The sequence below is a fragment of the Acinonyx jubatus genome, chromosome A1 (genome assembly GCF_027475565.1).
Source record: "Acinonyx jubatus isolate Ajub_Pintada_27869175 chromosome A1, VMU_Ajub_asm_v1.0, whole genome shotgun sequence".
Lineage (NCBI taxonomy): Eukaryota > Metazoa > Chordata > Mammalia > Carnivora > Felidae > Acinonyx > Acinonyx jubatus.
Genome location: NC_069380.1, coordinates 9,953,327 through 9,962,053, shown reverse-complemented (window position 1 = coordinate 9,962,053; position 8,727 = coordinate 9,953,327).

Sequence of the window (8,727 nt, the reverse complement as noted above, 5' to 3'; positions counted from 1 at the left end):
TTTGCCCCAGGATCAATCCCCATCGCTGAGTCTCTCTGAACAAATCTAATTCACCCGATACATTGGCCACTACTGAATCAAGCTTTTGTGGGGAGGAAGGGGGAATCCGCCTGTGAAACAAGCAGCCAGGGGGATTCTTTCACAAAGTGAAGCCTGAGGAACACTGCACAGAGAATAGGTGTGGAGTGGGCTGTTTGTAGGCAATACCCAAAGGCTGGGGTTGTGTTCACAGGGAGGGATGTGGCACCAGGTATATACCCATCGCAGCCTACTGGGGCATTCATTCTTGCCCCAAAAGAGATCACGAGATCACGATGAGTGCTATAATAGATGTATTGTCTCAGTACTATGAGATCAGGGTCAAAGGGGTGGTTGGTTCTACCTGGGAGGCCCCAGGAAGAGTTCTCAGAAGAGGTGATGAGTGGGCTGGAACTTTGAATACAAGATAGGAGCTCCCAGGTGCAGAAGCACCATGGATGAGAAGTTGGGAGAGAAGATGCTGGAATAACTCATGCAAAGAGAGAAAGTGTGGTCTATTGGGGGAAGAATGGGAATTCTGTATGGCTAAAACAGACAAGGCCTGTTTAGGGTGAGAGGGGTGAGTTTTATAAGAGATGAGGCCAGAAAGAGAAGTTGGAGCCAAAGTATGATAAGCTCTCTGAATCGTCTGAGAAATTTAGATTCTTGAGGCAATGGGATGCCTTTGAATGTTTTGAAGGAAGGAAGTGATATAATTATGTCTGAGCTTGGATAGACACCTTTGGTTATGGTCACGTAGAAGATGTTTTAAAACTGGGAGATCGAAGGCAAAGAGACTAGAAAGGAGACCGATGTAACAATCCAGGTAAGATATAATGAGAGTCTTCTGCTAGTTCACATAGCAGCTGTAGGAATGGAGATGACAGGATGAATTTGGGGCATTTTTGAACCAGGATTCAGCAGGATTTTATGAGCAAATAAATGGAAGAGGGAAGAGAAAGACAAAGGAGTAGAGAGAGACATTTAGACTCTCACTGGGGTACCTACACAGATGGTGTAGATTTTGAGCCACTTAAGGAACAGCCAAGTGGAAACGCGCAGGAGGCGGCTAATTAGGTGGGTCTGGAGTTTTGGAGAAAAGACAGGATTAATCATTGAAATTTGAAAGTGGCTAGCTCAAAGACAGTGGTAAAAACCAAAGAAATGGATGGGAGCATCTAGCTGATCAGCGGTCGGGCGGGAATTTGAGCGTAAGCCTGTAGTTTGCGTCCACCATGTTTATTGAGCACTGCTGTATTCTAGGACCGCTGGTTCGCTGAAGATTAAGAGGTGAATAGACCATGAAAAGGAGTAAAGGAAAACCGCATTCAAAACGGGGTCAGAAAGACTGGAAGGGTGGGGGTGCTGTCATACAGGCACCCCTCATCCCACTCATTACTTTACATTCCCTATCAGGAACATGCTTACTTTCCATACCCTGGCAGGAGGAGGGAAGATTTTCTCCTCGCCCAGCAACAAACCCAGCCAATGAGAAGCTTCCAAACTCAGCCAATGAGAAACTGCCACAACTCAACCAATGAGAAGCCACCACAACCCCAAACTCTTACGCTCCTCCAATGAACTTTCACTCAAAACCGCCCCTCCCAACTTCCTCCTTTCCTCTATAGACACAAGTCTCTCTCCTTTGCTGTCTGTGCTTGCCCGCGGTTTGCCACCGTTTGCATTTCCCTGGTTGCAATTCCTCTGCTATTCCACAATAAACTCATTTGCTGCTTGATAACCTTGGAGGCTTAATTGTTAAGGTTTACAAGAGGCTGGTCCTGTCCTCAAGTAACGGGGAAGAAGGCAGGGATCAGCACAGCCAGTCTTCTGGCATCACGTCCAGACTTATTGATGAAGTCTAGCTATATTTTGCTTATAGCAGGCCTCTGATCTCCTCAGCAACGGCAACAGCAACAGCTACAAATGTTGCTTTCCCAGTTAGGAAGGTCAACAGGGGCAGGTCCACTGCAGAGGCCCACCCAGCCCTGCTAGACTGAGCTCAACATTGTTGATCACCCTTAAACCTACACTATGGATGATTTGACTTCGTTGAGGGATACAGTGTAGCATAAAAGATTTATGTCAAGTTACATGCAATTGGTTAAGATGGGTATAGCAATCTCTCCCACCAAAATCTGTTTCCTTTGCAGTAAAATATCAACATTTGTTGTCTGAATAGGATTAAAGGAAATTTTTCTTTGCTTCTCCATAGTTCTCTGATTTACAATTCTTCTACATTTTCCAAATGGGTGTATATTGTTTTGCGCAGAAAAATGGTGCTAAGCACAATAAAAATATGCTAGAAAGATTCTTTCCTACTGTGTTATCTAGAGGTTTCATTGGATGCGTTTTCAGTAACACACCTGCATTTTTTATGGATAATTTATGCACTACCAAAATGCCAGAGAATGGTATGAAAAAGTGAACTGAAAAAAAAACAAAAACAATTGCGTTTGTTGTAATGCCAGCCATTGTTAATCGGGGGAGAGCTAGAGAGATCTTTTCCTGGTTAATGTCTTTTTCATTGCCAAAGAACCAACCAAGCAAACATAATCACCTCAAGAGAAGATATTTCCGGTCTGTTTTATACTGTTGGCTTGTTTACACCGTTGTGTTCATACTGTAGAATTGTTATTCTGCTTTTCTCACTTAACATCGTATGTATGACAAGTATCAAAAATTATCTCTGTAAGTAGTATCTGAAGCCACTGCATTATTTTCCATCAAGAGGATTCTCCACTGCTGGTGTAGACATGCCTTTACTCAGGACGACTCAAATTGTTACCGCTTTTTCCTTATTGTAAACAATGCTGCAATGGACATCTTTGTACTTCGGCTTCTTTCTGTATCCAAACCCGCAGACACGGAATTATTGAGATAAATGATACCACGATGCGAAAGGTGGTTGAAACACACGCCATTGTTTACTAAAAGAACACCGATTTGTCTTTTCAGGAGCAGGGAATTCTCATGGCTTTAAATTTTTTGGTAGTGGGTGTATGGTACCCCCTGGCTGTTGACAGTCGTGTGTCTTAGATTTTACCAGTGAAACTAACAGTTTAGCTGCGATGTTACTCTTCAGCTTGGGACACTGTTTATAGCAGAACAATTACCCATTGATGAGTCTGTGGCTATGTCCACAGTTAGAACCAGGCAAAATAAAGATGGGGGCCATCCCCGTGTGCCCCCACTGGGATGACTGCTCTTTGGCAACGTCACCAGCTTATAGGCTCAGTTCCTCAGTGGAAGTTCAAAGTTAGAGACCTTGATTCAAATTAACCAAACTCACAGCAGACTGAAAACCAAAGCCCCACCACCCCTGCCCCTGTTCTTGAATTTCCTGTCAGCATACAAACATCTGCATGTTTCTCCCTCTTGATTAAAAAAAACAAACAAATTTTTAACATTTTTACATCCCGTTTTTCTTTTTAGCTGCCTTCCCATCTCCCTTCTTATCTCTATCGTCCCTGAAAGAATCATCTAAATTCCTTGCCTGTCATTCACTCTTCAAGACTTTACAAACCCGACTTCTGCCCCATCATGACACTGACCTTACTAAGTCCCCAGTGCCTCCACGTGGCCAAATGTAAGACACCTTCTGTTCCATTCTCACTAGATAACACTTGTCCCTGCAATTCCCTATTCCCTTAGTTTGTGAGCAAGGTGCACGGTGTAGCAGAAAGTGCAAAAGCTTTAGTTTAAAACCCGACTTGGACGCTTTCTAGCGACATCATCTTGAGCAAATTTCTGAACCTCTCCGACCCTTTGCGTTCTCATCTCTAAAATCAGTTCGGGACCGAGTGAGGCAGAATAGCTCCTCGGTTGGGCGCTCGGACTTGAGTCCCTTATTACCCGGGTCCAAGGGCCAGTCTGCTTTGGGATCTTGAGCACATCACTTCTCTGGGCTCCAGTCTTCCTGTGTATAAACAGCAGGGCTTTGTGAGGATTTAATGAACTATTGCAGAGTACTCCGAGCAGTGCCTGGCACATAGTAAGCGCTATTTCAGTTTCTGCTTTATGCCTACATCAGGGGACTTCTGCAAGAGTAGAATGACCCCTGGTCCATGGGCCCTTATTAAATCAGTGCCAGCTCCCTATCTTCTCCTGGTCTCCCCCGCCCCCCCCCCCCCCCGAGTCCCAGAGCTGTGTCCTTAACTACTTTCCCTTTCCCTGGGTGGTTTTGTTTAAATCCTTGGCTCCCATGACCTCAGATCTCTAGCTCCAGGCCAGGCCTCTTTTCAGATTCTTACACCAACGTGCCCGACAGCCTGCTGACCTCTCCCTGTGATTTTCCGCTGGCACCTTTAACTCACCATCTTGCTCTGGCCTCCAGATGTGCCCCCCTTCCCACGTTCCTCATTCCAGGGAGGCATCGCCGTCCTTCTGTTCAGAGTTGTGACGTCGTCCTAGACTCATCCTCTCGCTTCCTGCCTCCACCCGGGCCCTCCTCCACTGCCCTCCGCCCCAGCCAGCTGGCACATCCAGGTACAGGGGAACCTTCCTCAGGAACCTGTCATTCTCTTCCCATCCTCACGGCCGTTGTCCACTTCGCCCTCCCTCGCTTCACCCCCGGAACCATTTCAGCAGCCGCCCTCCCAGCCTCGGCCCCCGCAGTCCCTCCTCCTTATGGCTGGTGGATGAATTCTGCCTCCCCTGCCCCCCAAGCACCACAGAAGGTGACCGTGTTTGGCGACAGGACCTTTAAAGAGGTGAGTACGTTAAAATGGAGGCCATCGGCGTGGGCCCTAATCCAATACGACTGGTGTCCCTATAAGTAGAAGGGGAGACACCAGACATGCTTGCACAAAAGGACGACCGTGTGGGGACGTGGCTAGAAGACAGCCATCTATAAGCCTCAGGAGAAACTTAAACTGCTGACCCCTGGCTCTTGGGCTTCCAGCCTCCGGGGCTGTGAGAAAATACATTTCTATTCAAGCCTCCAGTCTGTGGCGTTTTGTTGTGGTAGCCTGAGCAGACCGAGACCCCTCAGATACCCCTTGTCCTCAGATACTGTGCTCCAAGCTTATGGAATACGGCCCATGGCTCCCTAAAGATGCAGACTGACTTCCCTCAAGGCTGCGCACAGGCTGTTTCCACTTCACAGACCCCTCCTCGCTTCGCAGGCCCTCCGTCGCTCTTGAAGACACAGTTTGGACATCACCCACTCGGAGCTAAGTGACACGCCCTTGCTCCCGGTCCCCAGGACAAATGACATATACGGTGCATGCCCTTATTATGGGCCCTGTGCTATTGATTTACTTGTTTGTCTCTCCCACCAAAACCAAGAGGGGGGAAAAAACCACCCTGTGTCTTGCGTCTTTTTATTCCTAGTGCAGTGTGGTCCCTCAGAATATATCCAATTTATTTTTATTGAAGAATGAATAAATGAATGAAAGGCAGCATCGTGTTGTGGTTATATATAAAGTTCTTAGAATGGTACCTGACACATAATACGTACTATTGAGTGTTTGTTAAATAAATGAACAGAAATACACTGAACATGCTTCAGATCAGTTTTTTTTTGCGATGATATCTGTTGAAGTCTTACGAAAGCTAAAGTAGGAACATATGGGAAAATAAAAGCCCAGATTTGCAGAGAGATTTACCCATGCAAATCAGTTCAAATTCGTCGTTATTGTACCGATTCCTGACAACTTTAGTCATGGCTAAACGAGAATGGAAAATTTTACTTCTTTCCCTCTGTGCTTACCTCATTGGGCCCTGGCCGTGTTATTCTCTGAGTTCACTGCTTCCTGTCCACCCAAATAAACACTCCCTCTTGGTAGCAGAGTTCATGTGGAAGCCTACCCAGGCCAGTCCTGCTACATTCTTTGGCACTTTGGTTAAACCTCTTTGCTGGCAGGGCACGGAGGAGAATGTGGGTTAGGATGTTGTAGCCGCTGGAAACCTCTAGCACATGGAGAGTTTAGTGCAAATGACTGGAGAACCACATAGGAGAACAAAGGAGCAATGCCATTCTACGTCTGGTCGGGTGCTTGCGTGGCCCAGGTGCCTGGGGTGTGAAGATGCTGAAAACCTGTTCCTTGTCTCCAAGGACCTCAAATCAAGCCAGCTACAAGTGTTCAGTAACTGTTGGAGAAGGAAGAAGACACAGAGAAGGAAGAAGGGGGACGTGAGGGCAGCCAGATATGGGAGGCAGTGTCGGGAGGGAGAGTCTTGCAGCCCAGAAACAGAAGGGTTGGCTAGTCACAGGAGGCAACCAAGGGCATCTCCAGAACTTTGAAAGGGGGTTCCATGCAATTTTAATCTCATTTGAGGGGGCTGACTCTGTAATGGTGGTGGAGACGATTCCCACCTTGGACAGGAGGTTGCATTAGAAGGCCTGAGATAGCCCACCCCACTCTAAAGGCTTCTACTCTAAGGTGAGCAGATGGGAAGGGCCAGGAGATGGACCCAGGGAACTCCCTCCATAATACCCTCCAGATCACTGCTCCCTGGAGGAAGCAAATGTGCCAGACCGTTGTTGGGATTTTGCCTCCTCCTGTGTCTGTAACAGCATCAGCCATGACAGTAACCATCGTGACGATGGCTGACAGTCAGCGAGGACTTCTCTGCTCTAAGCGCCTTCAGAGGATTATCTCATTTAATCCTCCCAGCTAGGGACTATTCATACTCATATTCCATATTCATACTTTATGGAAGGAGAAACAGAGGCACATAAAGAACTCCAGCAATACGCCCAAAGTTATACAGGTGGTCCAACAGAGAAGCACTTTTCATAAACCCCGTTCTACCCCAGGTGGCTGAGCTCACATCCTGGATGGAAAGGGTCACTCCTCCCATTGACCTGGACTCCAGAGCAGGGCGGGCAAACTCCCATCCACAGGCCAAGTCCTGCCTGCCACCTGTTTCTGTACAGTTGTGAGTAAGAATATTTTTTTAATAGTTGGCAAAAACCATAAGAAAAGAAATGCTTCATGACACGTACAAATTACATGAGGTTCAAAGTTCAGTGTCTGTAAATGAAGGTTTATTGAACACAGCCACACTCATTTGTTGACATATCACTTCATGTGTGCTACGGTGGCGGAATTGGACAGTTGCACCCGAGACTGCCTGGCCCTCAAACCTAAAATATTTACCGTCTGGCCCTTTACTGAGAAAAAGTGTCCGTCCCTGCTCTGTGGTCCAGTCTGGAACCTAGACCTCTCCAGAGCTTAGAGTACCCTCCGCCCCCATGTAAGAGACTCTGGATCACAAGAGAACAAAAGCCATCCCCAAACCCAGACCCTCAATCCCCCTAGGCCCTCTCAAAAATAATAACAATTAAAACAAGGTCCTAGACTTAATGGCCATTGTTCACATTCTCTGGCAAGATGGCGGTGGCTCAGTTCATGTGTTCATTCTCCCAGTCATCCATTCATTCCGCGTTGGCTGAGCCCTGTGGCCTTGGTGCTTTCTAGGGTGGGTGAAGGAATGGGAAGTGGACCCACAATCTCACATAGTCCACAGTTTCCTCTAGTCTTAGACCCTGACCTTGACGGTCAGGCACCGACTTTGAACTTGGACAGGCCAGTGTTAAGATCCTGGTACTCCCACTTCTGAGCCCCAAACCCTGCAAGAAGGGAGGATATTTTCACCTCCCTCCCATTTCTGTTAGGGGTGGTGGGCAAAGCAATTGGCATAGGGTGGGGCATCGGACCAGTCCCAGAGAACTGTATCCACCCTCAGAGTCACCATCAACATTACCCGTGTTTTTGAAGAATCTCATCAGGCCTACCTCCGAGTTGGTAAAGCTGACATAGATTTAGAAAAAGCCACCTCTGACGTGTTCTCTCTTTTTTTTACAGATTTCATACCGGGAACCACTGTATTATCTCTAGGCCCTTTGATATTTGTCACGATCTCAAGAGCCAAAATGATTTGAATCAGAAAAAAAAAAGAGAGAGAGAGACTTTTCCTGTCACCAAGATCCTCTGGGATTGTGAGAAAACACAGAGCAGAAATAACCAGGATCTTGGCAATGCTGGGCTGACAGCAGCAGGAAGAGGGGCCGAAATCCTGGTCTGAACGTCAGGACTTTGGAATGCTGGGCCCAGCTCAGTAATCCTTTCAGAAGAAAAAAATGACAGGCACAGAATGTTCAGAAAGAAAGAAAATTAGAAAAAAAAAGACACACAAAAACACATTTTTGCCTTTGTGAGGCCTTACAGTGAAGGGTTTAGCAGAGCCCAGGGTTACGAAAGCTGAGCTGGTCCTCCTTAATCCTGTTTTGGTCGGTAAATTACCAAAGCAGCAGAACAAGGGGACGAATGAGTACTTGCTCACCACTTGTGACAATTTTGCAACCTTGAAAACCTTGCAATTCATTACCACCCAGTGATAGGTGTTAAGGGTAGAAAAATCAGAATATATTGGGTTTACTTTTTTTAATTAATAAACAGAAGCTTGTCCCCAGCATCCTCCCACCCAGAGGTAAGCACTGAGGGCTGGTCAGTGTGCACCCCCCAAGTCTTTCCCTCACCGCGTAAAGTGAGCACACAAAGCACACTTTTGCCCCTAGTGTAGCCGGGTTAGTCGTTAAGACTCTGGGATCTGGAGCCTCGGGACCTGGCTTTGAATCCCGGCTCTGCCTTGCCAGCTGTGTGACTTTTTGGGTAAGCGCTTCCCTCTTTCTGCCTCAGTGTCGTCATTTGTGAAATGGGGTTCTTTAGGGCACCCACTCCCCAAGGTTGTAATGAGGAT